Consider the following 10819-nt stretch of genomic DNA (forward strand, 5'->3'; position numbering starts at 1 on the left):
ATTATGTGGCTAGAGTAATCCTGAGTTTATGATTGACATGTTAGTCAAGTAAAACAATTTGAATGCAAAGTTAAACTGAGTAAAATAATTAAATTGAAGTATGAATAAATGTTTTTGTACATTGGAAGTTGCTAAAAGTGAGTGTTTAGAAAAATTAGTAGACCTAATAAGCATATAATGTAACATGGTTACATGGTTGAGTGGTAAGAAGTCATTGTGGCTACATGTTTGCATGAACCAATTTACTGCCTTTAGTATGTTTTTAGAAGAACATATGCAAGTATGTCATGAGTTTGGCGAGTTGCTGCCGGCGAGAAATGCTGACTTGACTGATGCGGCAGAATGTGATGAAGGAGGCTACTCGGTGGCCTGAGCGCGAAGACATGATAGCGGTTGGCAATGAGATGAGCTGAACAGGAAGCCGTCTACAAAACCAGTGAGACTCGCAAGAGGATGAAGTAATCCTGTTTTCACACGCCGTTGGGCGATGATGTCTGTTGTCACGACGCTCCTTGCGGTGACGTATGTTTTCACACGCCGTTGGGCGATGATCTCTGTTGTCACGATGCTCCTTACGGTGACGCCTGTTTCAATGACGCCTATGTGCGCTGGTGCTTGTTTCAACGACGCCTATGTGCGGTTATACCTGTTCTTACGACGCCTCAGTGCGATGATCCTGTTTTCGTGACGCCTCTGTGTGGCGGTGCCTGTAGTCACGACGCCTGTGTGCGGTGACGCCTGTAGTCACGACGCCTGTGTGCGGTGACGCCTGTAGTCACGACGCTTGTTGCGGTGACGCCTGTAGTCACGACGCCTGTGTGCGGTGACGCCTGTAGTCACGACGCCTGTGTGCGGTGACGGCTGTAGTCATGACGCTCCTTGCGGTGACGCCTGTAGTCACGACGCCTGTGTGCGGTGACACCTGTAGTCACGACGCCTGTGTGCGGTGGCACCTGTAGTCACGACGCCTGTATGCGGTGACACCTGTAGTCACGACGCCTGTGTGCGGTGACGCCTGTAGTCACGACGCCTGTGTGCGGTGACACCTGTACTCACGACGCCTGTGTGCGGTGACGCCTGTAGTCACGACGCCTGTGTGCGGTGACGCCTGTTTCATACGCCATTGGGCGGTGATACCTGTTATGCGACGCTTCTAGCGGTGCCTGCGCTTTCGGGCGGAGATGTTCGGTGTCTACTCTACGTGCAAGACTTGCGAGACGTGGATAACGGCGCCTTTCGCACTCGTTGTGCGGTGATGAAGTCTGCGAACTCCCTCATGCCTATGGCTTGGCTTGAGATAAACATCGAGGAATGGTAACAAAGTTGATGCTGGTAAGGCAAAATGTAATATAAAACACAAGTACTTAAAGTTAGATGACCCATGATCATGTTTGAATTAATTTAAGTTTTGATATCCAAAATTGACATAATTAAAATCAGATCACTGTGAAATGTGAAATATTTAAATGTTCTACAGCCTGTTAAGAAGGTGCAAATGCCGAAATTGTAATACCTAATATTTCACCGTTTAGGTTGGTCTACGAAAGACATGGTTTGTTTTGAAGGCATAGTGTACCTTGTTGTAAAACGGAACGTTTCAAGTATTATATGGATTATAGAATTGGAGATCATGTGCTGCATTGGAGGCAGCCATGGACGACTGGAGGTGGAGCCGTGCGCTTGTTATTCGGCTGAGGCCCAGCGAGCCGAGCGAGCGTAATAAATATCTCCTGTGCTGGCCCTGCGTGGAGCACGCATCATCTACATCTACAACTCTGACGTCAGATGTGAGCCCGTTCCGTATTTTCGTTAATTGAGCAGTGTGGTGCTTACCTATTCTGTTCTGTGGTCTGTTGATCAAGCAACGCTAGTCATGCATCATTCATCAGAAGGATCTAAATTTGATGACATGATAAATTCGATTGACTATATAAATAGTTTCCGCACCCAATATCTGACATTTATTATTCAGTCTTGAATTTGAATAAGGAAAGTTATTAAAAGTATGCAAACAGTAAAGTGAATTGTGGAAGTCTGTTTTATTTTGATAACATAAGACATCTTATGTGAACATTAATTTACTTAGTAATATAATAACCTGTTAAAGTTTCTTAAACTACACAAAGTTATTGTTGACATCGGTGGAAAGCCTTTTGAAACAAAACGCAACGTTTTTGGGGCTATGTATTCAAATTGATCTGATGGGTTCACAGTGCTAGTGAGTCCCGCTGCTGAGCTGAGCTGCGAAGAGACTGATGGTGATGTTCAGCGCGGCACGGGTGGAAGAAACCGTCGTGGGCGACGGTTATGGTCAGATGGCCGAATCTGTTAGCGGGGTTTTGAACGTGCCCTAACTGACAGCGTATGTCATTGCGCCACACTCTGGGAAGATGGTTTCCCGCGAAAGGGACGATAGCGTCGGTCTATGCATTGTCGTGTACTCAGTCCAAGAATAAATCGTTTACTCAAGACCTAGTGCGTTTCCCTGTTATTACTACTAATATTCCCGCCATATTGGTATTGAATTTGCCAATTCAGAATACGCCTCTGGACGTTCGGGCGCTAACGGAAAAGTTATTACCCTATCGGCGGACGAACGGAACGAATGTATCGCTCGTTCAGTTGTGAATGAATGATATTTTGCAGTGTTCGAATCAGGGTGAGCTTAAAAGTCGTGCCAGTTTCATTCGCTAAATGCTATAAGCCTGCAAAAAGTCGGAGCGGGAAAGTGCTCTCAAGCTTTCCAGATAATGAAGAGGAAAATACTATTTACTATACTATTTTTTTGCTACGTTGAACAATTATTATATATTGAGAACCGGTACAGAGAACCAGTATTTTGCGCCATGAGTTGCTGTTTCGACATGAAACCATAGAATCAGAGCGTGAATCTCGCGACATGAACGCGTAAGCGCCATGAATTTTGCGGTGCTTATGACGTTTTGGTCGCGTGGTACAAGTTGTGATTGAGACCATTTCATTGTTTGTTATGGCTTCTCTATAGTAAAAATAACTGAGGAGTGCCCGCGATTACGTCGGCAATATCAAGTACTGTCAATGATTGTAAAAGCACAAAATTTTAACGATGACATTACCACAGACTCGGAGTAATTAACAATGGAGCCGCCATTAACAGGCGTTCCCCTCTGTCGAAAATAGCCGGCCAATGATCAACCACATGTCAACCATATGTATGGACTGACGTTTATCTGACATGACGTACCTATACATTTGATGTGCCCCTCCCCCGCAAAAAACGGCAGACTATTTTGTACCGAAAATTTTAGACATGGCGTCTCCGTTGGTTATATCCTCTAAGACCACAGACCGCCGCCGCCGCGGCGCGTAAGAACGTCTGTTGTTACCGGGTTCTATTGTTCCATTAAAATTTCTTTGTAGTTTTACATGTGTGTAAAATTTATAATTATTGGTGCAATAAAGAATATTTACTTACTTATAGCACACTTTGGAATTGAAATTGCCATGCCGAGTTAGCATATAGGTACCGTCTTTAGAGTCGAAAAGAAGTAAATAACGAACCGTTTACTTCGTTAAAAACGTTATGTATTTAACACCCATTAAACACCAATTTACCAAATATTAGGACGCGATTCGTTTAGCAAGGGCGCGAGAATCAACAAGTACCGTGGATCGTAACTGTGTTTGATCAACCTGATTACTTCACTTTGTAGTAGCTATTACAGCTTGGTAGCTATAGGTCAGTGTAGATAATAGACTTACGTAGGTACCTACAAGGTCTGCTTACAACGAAGTAAGTAAAACTTAGAGCGGCGGTTCTCAAACTTTTTTGGTGACGGAACCCTTTCGGCAAGCGAAATATTTGACGGAACCCCAAATTAAAAATTTTCGTTCATCACTGTGGACCAGATATACTTATAGAAGAGCTGTTTTTTTTTCTTATTATTACAAGTATATTTTCGCGGAATCCCAACAGAGGCTTTGCGGAACCCTAGGGTTCCGCGGAACACACTTTGAGAATAGCTGGCTTAGAGCATTTAGTAACTGGAGACGCCTTGGCTGTCATTTTCTGAACAAAACAGAGGTCAAATGTATTGCTATGATGACATGATTTGTACAATCACCTGCAATAATATGATACCCTTCGAAGGCCGCAAAAATATGTGACACGCTCTTTTGGCTCTACAAATAAGATCGTGTCAGATATTTTTGCGGCCTCCGTTGTGTGACATATTATTGCAGGTGACTGTACGTAACGTACAAATAGTCCATATAAAAGTTGGCACACTTGTGCAAGGTTTTTGGCAGAGGTAAGCTCTTAAATGCGACCCCGGTTATTAAATGCTCTAAGAAGTAAAGGTACAAATACAAAAGAGGAATAGGTACTAATAGGTCCTCAGTTACCTCTATTTGTATATTAAATATGTATATTAAAAACGGGTCACTCACCCGCCTCCTCCTACCTCTACTATGATAATACTATTACTTATTCTGTGCCTCTACCTACCTCTACCTCCCTACCTACCTCTATTACCTCTACCTCTACCTCAATACCTCTATTTGGTTTACAAGGGGGCAAAGTTTTGAGAGAGGAGAATGGGAACTAAGTTTGTAGGTACTTATAGAAAGCAATCGTCCCCTTTCGGCTAGCCTAGCATGTCGTTTAAAGGCCTGTGCACACCGGCTTGCGTGTGCGTGACGTGCACGTGCGCGTGCGCTAAAATGTTGGAGCCGCACACGCACACGTCACGCAAGCGGTGTGCCGTTTCTCATAAGGATATGTATACTACAACGCCGCACGCGCACGTGCACGTCACGCACATGCAGCCGGTGTGCACACGCCTTTAAAATGAAAGCGTAACTTCGATAAGGAAGCGGCTGGCTCTCAAGTATAACAGTTATGAAAAAGTAGGATAATGTTATCAGTCTCACAACGGATGCTCATGAATGGCCATTGTTCCCGCTCATCCATTAAATACGTTGATAGTGATCACCCCAAAACTCTTCTCGGAAGAAAGGCTGGGAGCTGGGAGGCCGATTCAAACTTAGATCGTGACATCAAAATGATGTCAGTTGCGCGTGCGTCTCGCTCTCACTAATACATACTATAGTACAGTCACCTGCATAGGTAAATATGTTTATATGTTAATTTTAAGACCGTTTTTTACCACATTTAATGCAAATAAAGAGCTGACTTACTCAGTTACTTACCGCCGGATTCGAACTTTAAGGGCCCCCCCCACATCTGGCGTCTTTCGAGCGTCGGCGTCTACAATTCTATGGCCGACGTCGACGCAACGTCGACGCAGCGTCGACGGAACTGCGCAGCGACGTCATTTTCCATAGCGCTGGACCGACGCCGACAGACGCCGACGCTCGAAAGACGCCAGATGTGGGGGGGGCCCTAAGATACGTCAAATATTACGGCTAGATACGATATGGATTAGATATGTCAGTCTCCAAAGTGACGTTTCTTCATACAAGAACGTGACTTTTGACACATATCGAATCCATATCGTATCTATAGCCGTAATATTTGACATTATATCTTATAAAGTTCAATCGGGCCGTAACTCTTCGAAGGCCGCAAAAATATGTGACACGCTCTACAAATAATATGTATGAAATACCTACACGCGCGACTGACATCATTTACTATATGTCATTTTGATGTCACAATGTAAGTAGGTTTGAATTGGCCTCCGAGCCGCTATCTGAAGCGACATTCGAAATATAAAAATAAGATTGGATTGAACAATTGGTTGGACATCCTTTTATGTATTTCACACAGAGTTGAACCAAGCTCCGAAAAAGAACCGATGAAGCTCATCAGACTTGAGAAAAGCTTTGCAGTGACCGTGTTCACCTATTGACAAAAAACTACCAAACGTTTCGGCCGCCCAGAAACTAAAAGCTGTTATGTTCGAAAATAGATATTCGGTCGAAGTTTCGGTTCAGAGGGGCTACCGCGAAAACCGAAATTCGCAAATTGCGGGGATCTTTCTCTTTTACTCCAATGAAGGCGTAATTAGAGTGACAGAGAAAAAAACCGGGCAAGTGCGAGTCGGACTCGCGCACGAAGGGTTCCGTACCATAACGCGACCACAGCGTAGTGAGGCAAAGTTGCATAAAGTACCTGTGTACCGCACGGCACTGCTACTCATAGGATTGTTATTTTTTGTTATATAATTATTACCTTATACATAAAAAAAGCGCTGGTGGCCTAGCGGTAAGAGCGTGCGACTTGCAATCCGGAGGTCGCGGGTTCAAACCCCGGCTCGTACCAATGAGTTTTTCGGAACTTATGTACGAAATATCATTTGATTATTTACCAGTCGCTTTTCGGTGAAGGAAAACATCGTGAGGAAACCGGACTAATCCCAATAAGGCCTAGTTCCCCCTTTAGGTTGGAAGGTCAGATGGCAGTCGTTTTCGTAAAAACTAGTGCCTACGTCAAATCATGGGATTAGTCGTCAAGCGGACCCCAGGCTCCCATGAGCCGTGGCAGAATGCCGGGATAACGCGAGGAAGAAGACATATTTAATGTTAAGATTCTGGTTTTTTATTAGCTAGGTACCTATTTCCTACCTAATTACCTATTAGCGCGTTCGCGACTTACAAACGAATATTAACTCAGATCAGTGATAGCCTACCCTACCAAGCTTAGGTAGGTATTAGGGTAAGTACCTAAACTATTATAGTAACAGCACCAGTCATGGGACAAGAGGGAATTTGGAGTATTTGTGATATTTCCCTAATACATGTAATACGGTAGACCGCTTAGCGTATTAAAAGATGAAAGTCCTATCCGTCTTTCATGTTTCAGGCGTGTTGTATCAAAGATACTGCAATGAGTTTCCACATACTTAACCAGTAATGGGCCCCCCAGTAATGGACACTGCTCTATCAGTATAAAATATTGAAATAGGTCATCATCAGATCTGGTCCATGTTATCATAATATTGCATTATCATCCGATTTGCATATTTAATTACGAATACAAAATTTCAACTCAATCGGAAATCGGAAAGTGGCTCAAACTCGGCTACCAAGATTTGACCCACACTAACTAACAGGGCAAGTTAAATGAAAGTTTGGAAAAACGATATTAAGTCCGAGCATACCTCCTGGTTGACATATTTCGTAACTACATTTTACTTCTGTATTGTTTAAATATGAAATGATGGCATGGCAAGGATCATTATGTAAATTGTCCCATTATAGGAGGTATGCAGTTTTACAGCTCCTATAATGGGATTGGGCCAAATACCACTATTTTTTTACATCTGTGGAGTCACAATATACATAGTATGTTGTATACGTTATCTCATGGTAAATGCAATTAACAAAACACATTCTAGTTTTCATCAAGTATTCATTAATTAAAATTTAATAAATTAACTCACCTCTCTTAGCGAAGTTGTTAAGAATTCGTACTTAGTGGTATTTTTTTTTAGTGACACGACAACTTTTGGGTTGACGCCAATTTCTTAAAAAACAACCAAATTTAATAAAAATTCAAACTGAAACAGCTCTAGGACTCTTATTTATGAAATTATACAGGCAGTGTTTATAAACTACTTTTAGACACTTATTTTAGAGGATTTGTGGTTTTTTGTCCCATTACTGGTTCCACGCCCATTATAGGGTACACTACTATAATTGTACAAAAAATTTCGCACCAATTTTTTTAATACTACCTATATTTCCAGTTAATTTTACTTAGATACCCAAAAACTGTGGTAAGTATAAATACGTATGCCTTTTGTCCTTTACCATATTAACTACTTATTGCATTAATTGAATGTATTCCTACTGTCTACAATAAAATAAAATTCTTACCTCTAATTTGAATCCAACTTGCAAACTGCACTCCTAAGCAGCAGCACAAAAAGTCACAAAATGTTTACAACACTTCACAGTCCAATATTACATTATGGTTTTATGAATAGTAGTATGGTTTTATTCATTCATTGTTGACTCGACTGCCACTTGTTCAAATTTCGAACTTTCCGCGGATTACTCAGTTTAATGTGTAGTCCGTAGTTCCGTACGAATCCGGCAACCGGCGTTTTTGAAATGCCGCTTCGCGTTCCCGCCAATGTTTACCTTGCCTAAAACACCGCCAAATATAGTGAGCGATGCAGGACCGCATGCCTGAACGACGAGGCAAACATTTCATTTAGTCGCTTTGCATGAGTTTCATTCACTATTTTGCTATTATATCGAAAATTTTAGAAACATGGGACCATTCACCAATTGCATTCCATTTGTAACACTTTAAATTGTTCGTATTATACTTTACCTACGCATACGCCATCTAGTTGGTATAGCTGCAACTTTTAGTATTTCTTTTTATGTACTCGTTCGCTTATTTTGTAACGAGTTGCTACTCTTTTTGCATAGATGGCGTTAAACAATCAATTTCCATATTATGGCCATGTTGCCTGAATTGCCATATGTATATGATATTGTTTTCATGTTTTGGTTATATTTTGGTTAGTCCTATTATTGCATACTCAAAAATTTTGATTTTATTAGACAAATTTTACCTAAAAATAAAATTTATATTAAGTTACTTACCTTGTTCCAAGCCTTCAAATTGAGATGGCGACATTCGTTTCATACTGGCAACACCACAGTTCCGATGACGTCAGGCGCAATACCGGCTTTTATAACGGGTTTTTTCCATGCTTTTTCGAATCCAGCTGGCAGGCTGCGCGCCAATGCTCAGGTCATTGGACTCTCAATTTGATTATCTTGACCTACCGTCCAATAGTATGACGGTGGACGGTAGGTAGCTACTGTAGATAGACAGGTGGCAAAATAGCCACTGTAGGTAGACAGGTGGCGAAGTTTTGTTATGTAAACAAACACAGTATTCAGAGTTGCTGAAGGTACTTGTTTTGTTTACATAGGTAGCACGGTATTTCATTGACATACCCGTAGCTGAACAAACAAGCTTAAGACTAAACCCTACTGCTGAAATAAAAGCTTTAATAAATAATACTTACTCTTGCTGAAATATAAGTATTATAATAATTATGATAAAATGCGTATGTGAATGAAACTAATCGTGTAGTATAAAATAAAATCTAAAATTTTACAAAATGCCAGCAGGCAGCAATGAAATCAGGCTTGGAACAAGGTAAGTAACTTAATATAAATTTTATTTTTAGGTAAAATTTGTCTATTAAGTTGACTGTACCTTGTTCCAAGCCTTCAAATTGAGAAGTGTTTGTTATCGACTGCTGGATGAGAAAGGATTGTTAGTATTCAAAAGATCGCCAATGTGAATAAAAGACTAGATAGATTTATAAATAAACCTGTATTGTATTACTATAAAAATCACTAACACCTGATTGGTATGACCTTATATTAATATTGATTAGAATACGTGTATTATATCGTATCAAAACATCTATCTAAAGGATTAGAATGTGAATTAAGAGTACTAACAGTTTTTCTATAAAACTTATGAAATGTAGTCGCACTTTGCCAATTGCCTCTTTCTAAGATATCATTAATATTATGATTATCAAGCCAGCCTGACGAAGCAACTGCGGAACGGACACTGCCCGCACTACTGTTTATATTAGCGTCTTTGAGGACTGCCTTTACCCATCCACCAATGATGGTTCGTGAAGCTGGCTTTACAGGACCACATATAGAAATAAATAGGTTATTTATATTCCCTCTTCGGTTCTGAGACAAGGAAATTAATAATTTTATCCAATAAACGGGATCTATATTTTTATTGTAATCACACGTTAACAATTTCCAACCAGATTGCCTGCGCGATGAACTGTCCGTCTTGGAACCGAATTCGGGCCAAAATATAATACAGTCAGAATCAATCTTACAACTGGAATCATTTATACTCAACAACGTCAGGTCGTGTACGCGTCGCCCTGAACAAAGCAATAACAAAATCGCACATCTCTTAGACACCTCAAATAAACTGGTTTGTAAAGGTTCGTTATTCTCCAAATAAGTACACAAATCTCTCACATCCCATATACTCTCCTTACGAGACATTGGTCTACTCAAAGCTATAGCTTTCAAAGCCTGGCGAACAACTATATGCGAGCTCAGCGGTGGGCCTGAACGTACGGGACAAAAAGTTGAAACAACAGATTTGTGTAGGCAAATCGTACTATGCGATAACTTTTCTATTAAGTGTAAGTCTGTAAGAAATCTGGCCAAATCTTGCGGTTCTGGATTGTCTCTGGCGACATTATGGGCAGTACACCACCTGCACCACCTTAGCCACGCTGGCTTATAAGAAGCTAACGAGGATTTTCGCCAACCGCTTGCAAGTAAATCCTTTTGCTTATCGTTCCACGTTCCTAGCAATGCGGCCCACCCTGTATCAGCCAGACTTCTAAAGCTATCCGCTTGACATCGATTGGAGGTCTCAGAGTTTGCGTGTCTACTAACCGGTTCTCCAGGTCCCGAATTTCTATTGGAGGGGCCAGGGATCGGCTCTTCAGGTCGCTGCGCCAAAACACCTTCTCCCAATTCGGCACGATCAATAGGTACATACCCTCCGCGTCGTTCAGGTGACCGAGAACTCTCGGGATTAGACCCGGCGGAGGAAATATCCACGCCAGTTGATACACCCATCTCCGACTGAACGCATCGACGAAGGACGCATCCGGATCCGTCTGGTCTAGAGTCGCATATGCCGGCACCACATGGGCTCTTCTCGACGCGAAAAGGTCTATTTGCGGTGTACCCCAAACCTTGAATATCTGGTGTGTCGCTGGCGACAGCAGGTGCCACTCCGACTGACCGCGAAACCTTGAGAGTCTGTCTGCTTCCGTGTTGTATCTGCCGG

General features: G+C 41.9%; 1 protein-coding gene across 1 annotated transcript in view; it reads right to left on the reverse strand.

Annotated features, from left to right (window-relative positions):
* Positions 1 to 8061, reverse strand: part of LOC134671170 (connectin-like) — a 137306-nt gene extending 129245 nt beyond the window's left edge. Inside the window, exon 1 of the mRNA XM_063528947.1 lies at positions 7822 to 8061. The gene's annotated coding sequence lies outside the window, so the exon portion shown is untranslated. The remainder of the gene's footprint in view (positions 1 to 7821) is intronic.
* Positions 8062 to 10819: the final 2758 nt, after the last annotated feature.

Source organism: Cydia fagiglandana, chromosome 15 (genome assembly GCF_963556715.1).
Source record: "Cydia fagiglandana chromosome 15, ilCydFagi1.1, whole genome shotgun sequence".
In the NCBI taxonomy this organism is placed as follows: Eukaryota; Metazoa; Arthropoda; class Insecta; order Lepidoptera; family Tortricidae; genus Cydia; species Cydia fagiglandana.